Raw genomic sequence first — 11,464 nt, forward strand, 5'->3', positions numbered from 1 at the left:
TTGCCATATATATTCTACTGTAAAAGGAGAAAGGAAAAAAATAGAAAAAGCATCGAGGAATGCCGTTAGTGGTACAGGAGCATATGTGTAAAAATAAACAAAAAAATGCAATAGATAAAAATAGCAGCACTGATTGGCCCGACATATGTAGTGACTTTGTCATTATAGATTTGTTCATAGGCGTAGCCATAGAATGGAGAAAATTAATCCGGGAATGTAAAACCGAATCTAAGTGAAGACTTAAGAGTAATTATGAAAGATTGGTCCTAATAATTTGATAATAAAATTAAGTATTAAGATACATACATATTTTTTGAAAGGCTTCTTGTTGAAAATGCGTCTTAAAATAAAATATTGTAACACTGACGGGGACTAAGGTATTTAGATAATTTATTAATGTGTTTTTTTACAAACATCATTTCAACTCAGCAATGAACAATTCATTGGCAATTTTCTAAAACTAAGAGCTCAACCTCCCCTATTTCCAATAGCGAGTTTGCGGAATTTTTCTGTCTCTGCTATGATATATATCTGTATAGGTTTTTCCCAATTATCAGATAAGATTTTTATGCTTATTCAGTTAGTAGTTGCCAAATAGCTTCAAGATTAAATGTGGAATTGTTGCTTGGGACATATTTCTTCGTTTGAGCCGAGTAGTTCAATGGGGTTTAATTTCGCAATAATTTGGTGATAATTTCTTGTCATTTCATCTACAACATACTTAAACTTTAATGATTTTTTTCTTACCAACCAAACTAAGAGCTCTTCTTTTTCTAATAAGTAGGAAATGTATCAATTGCAAAATAGTCTTCGTCTTTGATAGAGTTTGAGACAAATTCTAAAAAACTCTAATCACCGAATCCTTTATCTCCTCCAATAAGAGTGATAATCAAACCTTTACCAATAGGAAATTTTAATCCAGTAGAAAAACCTGTAGTAAACGTTTGTCACGCATTTTTAACTAGTTTATATTCCAAAACTTTTTTTATAGAATGTCGTTCCTTATTTTCTTCTTTTCTCAGTTTTGAAATTTCTCTTAAATATCTCCTCCTCAAAAATATATCTTACTCCTTTTTTAAGTGTTGAATAGGGTGCCTATGTCAGTCCATTTTAACTTATTTTAATCAAATAAAAGTCAGATATCGAGCACAGTTTTTATTAAATCTTGCCCAAGTACTTTCGCTCCTAGAGCATCTTCATGGGAATTTCGTTAACATTAGGCTATCCAACAATATAGTGAATGTCATAAACATTCACTGATACATTTACACAACACGAGACAAAGGAAAAACAGTTTAAAATTATTATAAATTCGAAGAAGCTACATATTGGGTGACATCAGGAGAGAGAATCTGATCTGAATCATTCAATAAAAACTGTGCTCGATATCTGCCTTTTATTTGATTAAAACTAATTTATTCGAGCATTCTACCTTATATCACTTCATTTCAATTTAGTTGAAACGAAATAAAAAAGAGTCTCACAATTAATTTATTCTACCACGCATGACCGGTTCGCATACTACAATTTACTATGCATCCTCAGGTCTCTGGTAGGGCAAAATTAAATGATGCCGATACAAGGAATATTTTTAAATGTATGTGAAGCCATACTTAAAGCTCAGTTAATTAGCTAAAGAGACAATATACTAGCGAAGAAGCATGGTGATTTATTGAAAGTGATAGATCAACAGCTACTGAAAAAGTATCATTTCCAAACATATCGGAAGAACAGTGGTTACAACACTACAAAAACCTATTAACTGAAACAAGACTACAATATATTAAGAAAGAAACATCGATTAACAATAAGAACAAATGTAAATACACGTAGAAATGGTAAAAAGCTATTAACAAAATAAAAAATGGAAAATCATGCGGACCAACGGGAGTGAACCCAGAATTATTAAAAAACAAGAAGAACCTGATGACATCTTTCACACAAATGGTAAACAAATACCTGAGTGGTTCCTAAACCAGTTAGGAAGAAATTCCTAACCAATGAAATTATCCATTTAAAAAAAATTCATATCATCCATTAAAAAAATAAGCAACAAAGAAAACTGTTAGAATTATAGAGGTATATCAGTCACAAGTACAATTAGCAGATTGTATGGAAAAATTTTGGGAGATCTAATAAAAGCAAAATTTATAGAAGAAAACTTGTGATTTGTCTTAGTACAAATACGGCGTCTACGCAGGATCTTCCGGGTCTGAATCCTTGTTCATCTGATAAAGTTGTTAGTTTATATAAAACAGATAATAAATAAAAAATCATCAGTTAACTTACAAAGGCACACCTATTCATTGACATTTCAAAAGCCTGTGATTATATCGTCCAGCAAGCTAATGGAGGCATTCCGAAACAAATCCATTAATCAGACTCTCATAAATGCTATCAAAAACCTTTATAAAAACTCCACCTCAAAAATAAAAATGGAAAATAAACTATCCAGTGATTTCTCCGTGACAAAGAAATTACGTCAGGGGTGTTGTATATTGCCAACACTTTTTAAAAGCTATATTAAAGAAGCATTACTAAAATAGAAACATAAATGTTCAGGAATGGGAGTATTTTTAACATATAGAACAGTATTTAGCATACAGTTTGTAGATAATCAGGCAGCACTGGCAGGTGATAAAGAAGACGTGGAATATATAGCACCGAATGTAAAAGAAACCTACAAAGATTGTGGACATTAACTATACATATTTAAATGGTATCTATGCATAGGAAGGAAAATTTTTTTAATTCGTACAGCCGCTAGTGTGAAGAACTTAGAGGACGAAGGGCAATGGAAGGAATATGGAGTTTTAAACCGATTGTGTCTTAAACCGAGTATCTATTCTAACTTAATTGTACTATACTGAAATGAAGAAGAAGAAAAACACCTGGCGTAATTGAAACTACATCTATTAACTGATATTTTATTTTTTTGTTAGCGGTTTACTTATAGTAATAATTGCTAATGATTCAAAAATATTTATCTTCTATATTGTCAGTTTTAACAGTTATCATAACATCTTGTGTTTATTGTGTTTAATTCTGAATACCATTTAGCTACCACATGCCTAGATAATGTCGAAAACATAAGTAAATATACGATACTGATGAAAACCAACAACTAAGGAATATGCATTTACGGTTGCCTTGCAATTTTTTTTGTTTATGCATATTAAGTATAATGATAAAAAATTTTTTTGTAAAATTTCCCAATGGATCGTTGACGCATATAAAATGTGCATTTCCTGGTCGACGTTTACATTCTAAGGCATTTTCAATACCGTTTTTGCATTAAATGTTTTACATAATATTTAACTGAAAATACAAAATATTACAAAAATATTTACTTTTTCTGCAAGAAATAATATTATTAAAATAGAAACAATTACAAACTTGTTAGTATTACGCCATCGTTTTTATATATATACAAAAATTTGCGTCACTATTGCTGGTGTGTTTTATTTAAAAGTATATGGAAATGTCATAGGGAAATATGTGAATGGTAATCTTTAGATCAAGAAGTCTTGATTTTTTCGGCTATTTCTCTTGGTAACCAGTTATTATTCAATAGAAAAGTATTAAAATTATATTATAGTTCGTTTGAAAATTATTGATACTACCCTTTTTATGACAGAGCTGATAATCGGCAGCACAGTGATGACATAAACCATATGAATGAATGAACCACATGAAGGAATATGCTGCGAGAAACAATACCACATTTATACACTGCAACTACTAAATGACTGAATTTGTTTTAAAATCTACACACCCACAACCAACATAAAGATATGTTTCCGATGTTTTCGAGGATAATTTCCTCAAATTATACATTTTCTACCGATCAATTCTTTCGTATTCATGGATATTGCCAATTATGATTTAAGATTAAAGAAACCATTACCTACAGTAACTGGTAAAAGAAAGATGTGTTAGATTGGTTAACAAGCAAAGAAATAAAGGTAGAAGAAATACGTAGTCAAAGCTTCGTCGATTGCAATCCACGTCCTACACTATCCTTGAACTTGCAAACATCAGTATACATTGCCACAGATTCTTAGAAGGTTCCAAGTATTGAGTTTAATAAGTTAATGATAATAATAGCTTCAGAACAATATTAATGTGAAAATTATCACTATATGAGAATTTTACAATCTTGATATTCAGAAATAATGAATTGTATTCATCAAGATCTGACAAGAGTTGAGCTGGGATAATATAAATCACTATAGATATATTGATTAGATTGAAATGCGATGCTTAGTAGAAAAGAATTTTTCTTCGACCATTATTTATTTGTAAGATTATGTTCATTTAATATTACCATATTTGAATGCAGATTACTGTTGGTTTTAGATATTTTAAAAAGGAATTTGTTTGCAAGTAACCGCTTTCTGTGATTCAAATGAGGCTCAATAGCTTCTACATGAGAGATTTAACTAGAGGTGTCTTCATTACACCAAAACACACACGGAGGACTGAGTTCTGTAAGACATATATTTTGTTTAAAATCCGTGAACTATAGAGCCGTACAAGACACATCCATAATTCACTATGGACCTGATATAGGCACGATAGAATAGTAAAGCGGTTTCAACGCCAGCTCCCCAGCAAATTTTGGTGACCATTTTTAAAAAACACTTATTTTATTTTATTTTTATTCATCGGTCTGTCAGGTAATTAATATGTATTTTCCATGTTAATTTTCTATTAAGTACCTTGCCAAGATATGTGACGGAGTCCTTAAGGGGAAAATTATAAAAACCTAGGACAATGTGTCTACTGAAAACACAAACTTTAGAGTTGGAGTAGGAAATCTGAAAACCATTTAATGTTAATCATTCATGAACAACACCAAACATATCTTTAAGATAATCCATATTGGTATCAAATTGAATATTTTCAGTATTATATTCAGAGGTCATCTGCATACTGTAGTATTTTAAACAAATAAAAACTTAATTGGTGTAAATCAATAGTATACAAATCAAATCAAAAAGAAAAGGGCTCAAAACTGAAACACTGTTTTACATTTATATAAATTACTTTCAGCAAAATTTAAGAGGTATGCCATAAAAACTGTGCTCTTGTGTATTTCCAAATCGAATATAGAAACAGTTTAAAACACAAACACAAACAGCAAAGACAAAGCAGATCAATTTCTGATTAATATGAAACCCTTCTTATAGAGGTAAAGATAGATAAAAAATATTTTAGAGAACTAATTTTTTTACCAATATTTTTCTTGAAGGTCTTTCAATCTCAGTTTATATTTAAAACTACGCCCCTGAATCTGTCATAATAGCCCGGCTGTACCATAGCTCATTAGCACCATCCATCATTAGTTCGGGACATTCTTTTTTTTATTCTGAAGTTCATTTGCATTTTGGCTGTTCGTGAAACGCCCGAACATACCGAATATAATTTCGGCTTCGACAGAAAATAGACTGGCTCTGGTGGCTGTCACATAAGACTAATTACTAATTACTAATATGAGACCAACAAAATTGTTGGTCTGGATGAAAACAAAACGGTTTAAAAAGCCTCGTCAAATGGACTGAGTAGTTGAGGAGAATCTTTCTTCTGTCAGATAAAATTAGCGCAAAGGTAATTTTAAATAGACGTTAGCAGAAAAAAACGGTGTTCGTGGAAATTATGCGTGTTATGAAATATTAGTTTGTTGATAAGTCTTGAAGTACTTAGTTGAGTGTCCTTACAAAAAAATCTTGCACAGAAATATGAAACGGAAAATCGAATACACTTTATTGCATATATTGTATATATATTCCGTTTAAACAAATTTTACATTTATTTTAATCAACCAATAATGTAGATATATACATAGTCTGTTCAGTTGTAAAATATCATAAAGAAGCAGCTAAGTTTCTTAGAAAGGATTAAATTGTCCAATGCTGTGAAACTAAAGTTTTATTTAACAGTGCATTTGAAGAGTGTAGTGTTTTTCTTGTATACTTTCTAAGCGTTCAAGCATAATCAAGCAAAAGTTGAAAAAGCAAAAATTTACAAAAGCACCGAAATTGTCAATAGGAAGAAAAACGATATTGTATGACAATACTACCAACTGACTAATGGATCCAACTCCCATTTAGGCTTAGGGCGACCTAATATCTCTAAATTACTCCTTCTCGTACATTTAATGATTTTACACTTGCCGTGTAAAGACTTTTTTTCACTACACCATCCCTATTGTGCCTGTTGAGCAGTTTTTTCAGTATGAATGGCTTCATACTTATCGGCCTCAGCAACTTGACTTTTTTCTGTCTAGTAATGCCAGGTTTGGGTATAAAAACCACCCTTATAAGCTTTTATGGATTGTTATGTACCCTAATCCTTAGCTGGCTTGTAATCTCAAATGAGTTTATTACTGATATGATTTTGTCCTGATTTACCACTTCTTTTGCCACACCAGTTTTCATATTCAGTCATGGTATCCAGTCCAGTCTGCTGCTGAGTGGTTTCAGTTTTGTTTTAGACTTAGGAAAATGCATCCTAAAAAGTTCTTTCAGAGTCTCTTTCCCATTCTGAGTGCATTCACCTGACTCCTCTTGGTGCGAGGGAACTCTTATCTGATGGTACTTTGAGAGAACTTGATAGAGCCTTGACATTTCTGTAGTATATTTTATCTCCTCTCAATGTCTTCTCCATGATTCCCAATTCTCCAGAACAAATTATCTTAACGGAAAAAATCGATACAATAATACCAACCAGGAAACAAGCAATCTCTTATAAGAATATAGATAAATTCTGGTTTGCTGTAACGATGTCATTTAGAGGCTCCTTCTTCTAGATGCCATATTTTTTTCACACATAGAGTGTTTTCACTCTAAATCTTCTTTATTAGTTCTTCTATTATCAATCGCAGCTGCTCATATTCTTCATGCCTTATTTTATATTCCAAATATGACCGTTTTCTCGAAGTATTGTATTTCCAAGCTGCTGTTGGTTATTCGTAATTTACAAGATTGCTTCATTTATTATTCTACTGGTCCAGTTTAGGCGTAGTATTTCGCATCCAAATTTTTAAAAGCTTGTGGAATTGGTAAAACTTTCCATCCTAATACTAAAAATTCACAAAAATAAAGATCATATACAATATTTCAGTGTTTTAGATGAATGCGAATAGGAAAAATATATATAAGAGAGGATCTGGTGCATGTTTATGAATTTTGTTCTTTAAATTACTAATCTTGGTATAATTTCCTTGAAATGATTGGTCTGTTTCATTGAGCGTTCAGTTTATGGAATATTTGCTAATATATAGGGACTTCCGAATATTACGCGAATCATAAGCGAATAAAACGTTCCAAAACTTTTGGTTGGAATAGCCTGATCCTGAATGGCAAGCAAGAAACCTTCTGTTTCGGGGAACATCTTTCATAATGTCAACCAATAGTTTGATGCCGTATTGTCGACATAATCTTGGCTGACTTCATTGAGATGCCGATTATGTAGAGGTGTGCGTTATGCCTATCCATGTGCCCATTTTTCCACCTTAAAAAGATGGTTTATACGCAATTCTGGCTCCATCAATCATTCAGGTTGTAAATTAGCAATCTGTTTTTGTAAGGGCTCACTTACATATATCAAAAAGTGCCCTTCCTTTTAAGTGTCGTGGCCGTTGTTTTTTTAACTGAACTACAAAGATGATGTTTTTGTGCTTTCGTGAGGTGTGTTCTTACTTTTTAATGAAGATTTTCCATATGCGTTTAGGTCTACTTAACAATACCAAATGAATAGCTAAGGGCGGAACCTGCGTAGCTATTTAGTGCCTTACACAAATTTTTACTGTAAAGATGTGAACGAAGCAGCTGTTTTACCCTTCGTGTAAACTCCGTAGTTATCTTAGTTTTCATTTGCTTCTAGTCAACTTTCCGGGCTTGCTTTACTCCGAGATATTTATACTTATCAGTTTCAATCATGGCTTGGATGTTTTGGCCATTTTGCATTGAATTTGCATATTGAATCCTTCCGGCGGAACCTTTAATCTGACTATATTAAGAACACGGAACTTGTCTATTCCGAGATTCATACTAATATAATTCGAGAAGGTTTCTAGTTTTGAGCATCTGATCTAGGTGGTTTCGAGTGAAAGCCATTATTAATTTCAAATTATCTATATATTATTATTACTGTAAATTAAAATAATTTTCACCAGAGACACCATAAAGGATAATTTGAATTTCAATTAAAATTTAAATCCTCAAAATTAATAATTATATAGCCTACTCACAGTTTAATGTAGTTGGAGTCGTCTAAGATCTTTTGTTGCGAAAAGGTCTATGATTTCTTTTGTTTCAAGTCAGTATTGCGATGAATGATAAGTAACACCAAACCATTTAGTCTGTCCTGATTTATCCTGGATTTGACACGTCTTGGAGACGTCTTAGAGTTGACAATGATCATTCTGCGGTGCAAGTCGTTATGATTTAAAATTGATTTATATTGCCTTATCTTAATAAAAGACGCACTGAATCCCAATATATACTCGCTGTCCCTAGATGCATGTTTCTTTACGACCTGTTGGTGTTGAGATTAAGAAAATAGTAGTAGCCTGTCTGACCAGGTAAAATTGTGGGATAAGGGTAGTAATATCGTTAGTTTTACTAAATCTGAACCCAATTACAATTGCAATTACTGTTCATTGTTTAAAATGTGGAAAACATATGTCCACATGAGTTTGTTAATAAAATATTACGATCGAAATCAAGCGAAACCATCTGCACTATGTAGAACATGTAGCCCAGGCCCCAGAATCGAACATAATATAAAGAATTTTAACAATCAGCCGATGGGAATAAGAAAACTAAGGTATATCGATAACTTGACACAGCATGCTTCTGGATGAGAAGATCGGTACTGCCAACTGAAAAATGCAAGCAAGGGACAGAGAAGAATGGCACAGAAAGCTTGAGAAGGTCGAGGCCCTTTTAGCGCTCTAGCATTGTTATAATGATAATGATGAGGGAAGCTTCAGAGCTAAAAAATTAAGTAAACTTCAATGAAATCTTCAAGTGTGAACTACTACATTCGTTGATAAAACAATGCTCTACATTTGAAACTTCAGAATTATTGTATCTTATTATGATAGGTAGATATACATAATAACAAATAGAGAGGCCTGCAAGGGCAAAGACGTACAAAGAAAGTCATTAGATCAATTGACAGTAAACTTTCGTCCAGTTCAATGCATCTTAGCAAACTTATTTATTTCAATTTCAGTAATTCAAAGTAATGAACTGAGTATTTGTATTACTTTATTATTACAAATAAATCAGGAGAAAGTCTACACACGAATCGATGATAAAGCAAAGTAAATTCATTCTGTAGCTATTAATTTCTCTATATATTTGAATGCCAATTTGTTCTCGAATTTAATATCTGATAGAAAGATGAGGAAGTTACAAAACAGAGCAAAAATAAAAAAAATCATAATTGAAATTGATAGAGAAGTTAAAAACCGTTTAAAAATAGAAAACCTAAAGCATTTTGTTAGCAATCTATTTTTGTTGTTCATGCTGTAATGAAAACGTCCAAATTTTTTTCGCAACATTTTTAAAATACTCTACCAGGTAACCATTACATAAGCTCATCATTCACTTTGTCATTAAAATATTTTTTTGCGTGGCACCTGCTCAGAATGCCGTGAGCATGTCAGGATTATCCGTATGACAAACCCGTGGCCTAATTATGTATCACTTGAACGCCTTGTTTACATAGAAAACATTGTCTTGAGCCAGTTTCAATATTTACTTATAGTTGTAGCCTGAAACCACCATTTAAATTAAATAACAATCATTCTTTACGGGTGTTCATAGTTGTCTGAGGTTAAGGTCTCGTAGTGAGTTTGTTTTTGATCCGGAGAAAAATAATAAGCATCATTTAAGCTGTTAGTCATTCATGGAATGGATTATTTGTGTAGGTGAGGAAAATAGATGAAAATTAAGGCAAATGGATCTAGTTTCGAACAAAATATAGAACAATTGCGTAGATATTTATAATCTAAAAGAAAAAATGTCTGAATTTGAGTACAAGCTTTATTTTTGAGTTATTCTTACACCCTATGTCTTAATGTGAGTCAAAAAACACTGAAACATATCAAAGATATCATTATTCGGATATTAAAAATATAAAAACGATTTATCAATATATTTATTTATATTTATCTTCCAGTCACACAAATTTTTTTAATTTTCTAGTAGGGGAGGTGCATGTGACTGCCCCCTTATTCTTTTTTGATCAAGTTTGAAAACTGGTCGAAATAAACAAACAAGTTTTGGCGAAAAATTATGTTATAATATGTTGTTTACATTGCTGCATAATAAATATTATTATTTACTTTTAGTTTAAAGTAAACCATCAAAATATTTAAAAAATGAAGAGGCAGTCAGAGGCACATGTTATCTAATGATGCCTTTAAAAATTTTAAGAAGTCGGGTTTTATAACTAAAATTACTTAAAATTTTTCAATTAAAATACAGTTTAATTAAAAAAAACAGCCAATCACTTATAAATTTAGTTATTCCCAAAATCCCCAAAAACAAAATGAAAACAGTAATAATATAACTACGCTAATTTCAGATTTCCTAAATAAATTTAAAATGTTATTTAATCAGTTGCTTATTCGGAACAGCATAATCCTCAACATGCTGACAACATCCATAAGCAAAAGAACAAATTAATGGCTAAGTAAATAAGAATATCGGCCTGGAACGCAAAACGGCCTAACAAATCATGTGAAAGAAATTACTTTATTTTTAAAAGTTAACAAAATAGATATATTAATAGTTTCAGAGAGTCATTTAACTGATAGAACAGTTGTCAAAATTCCATTTTACACAAAATATTTTACCCACCATCCCAAAGGAACAGCCCATGCAGGATTGGCAATCATAATCAGATCATCTGTTGAACATAACATTTTACAAAGTTATTCCACACCTAAAATTCAAGGGAATTCAATCAGAATAGAATCATTTTCGTAGCCATTGATTGTTGCAGCTATTTATTCACCTTCTAGACAAATCCTTGGCTCGCACTTCCTTCCTGGTAGCAGGCGATGAATGCCAAAAATACTTTATACCTTCCTGTACCTAATCTTTACTGCTGACATACCTATTACAGATGACGTCATAATGGTGACTTTTGCCGATGATGCAACCGTTTTTGTTTCAAACAAAGACCCCGACATAGCATCTGAAAAGCTGCAAAATTACTTGCATACATTAGAGAATTGGTTTATAAAATGGAAAATTAAAGTCAATAACGAAAAATCAGCACAAATCACAATTACAACAAGAAGACTCACTTGTCCACAAGTTATTCCAAATAACAATTCCTGCTAGACACGTTGTGAAATATCTTGGGATGCATTTGGACCGAAAGCTGACCTGGAAGCTTTCACACATTAACGCCAAAAAAGCTCAATATAAAATTAAAACAA

Source organism: Diabrotica undecimpunctata, chromosome 4, assembly GCF_040954645.1.
Source record: "Diabrotica undecimpunctata isolate CICGRU chromosome 4, icDiaUnde3, whole genome shotgun sequence".
NCBI lineage: Eukaryota > Metazoa > Arthropoda > Insecta > Coleoptera > Chrysomelidae > Diabrotica > Diabrotica undecimpunctata.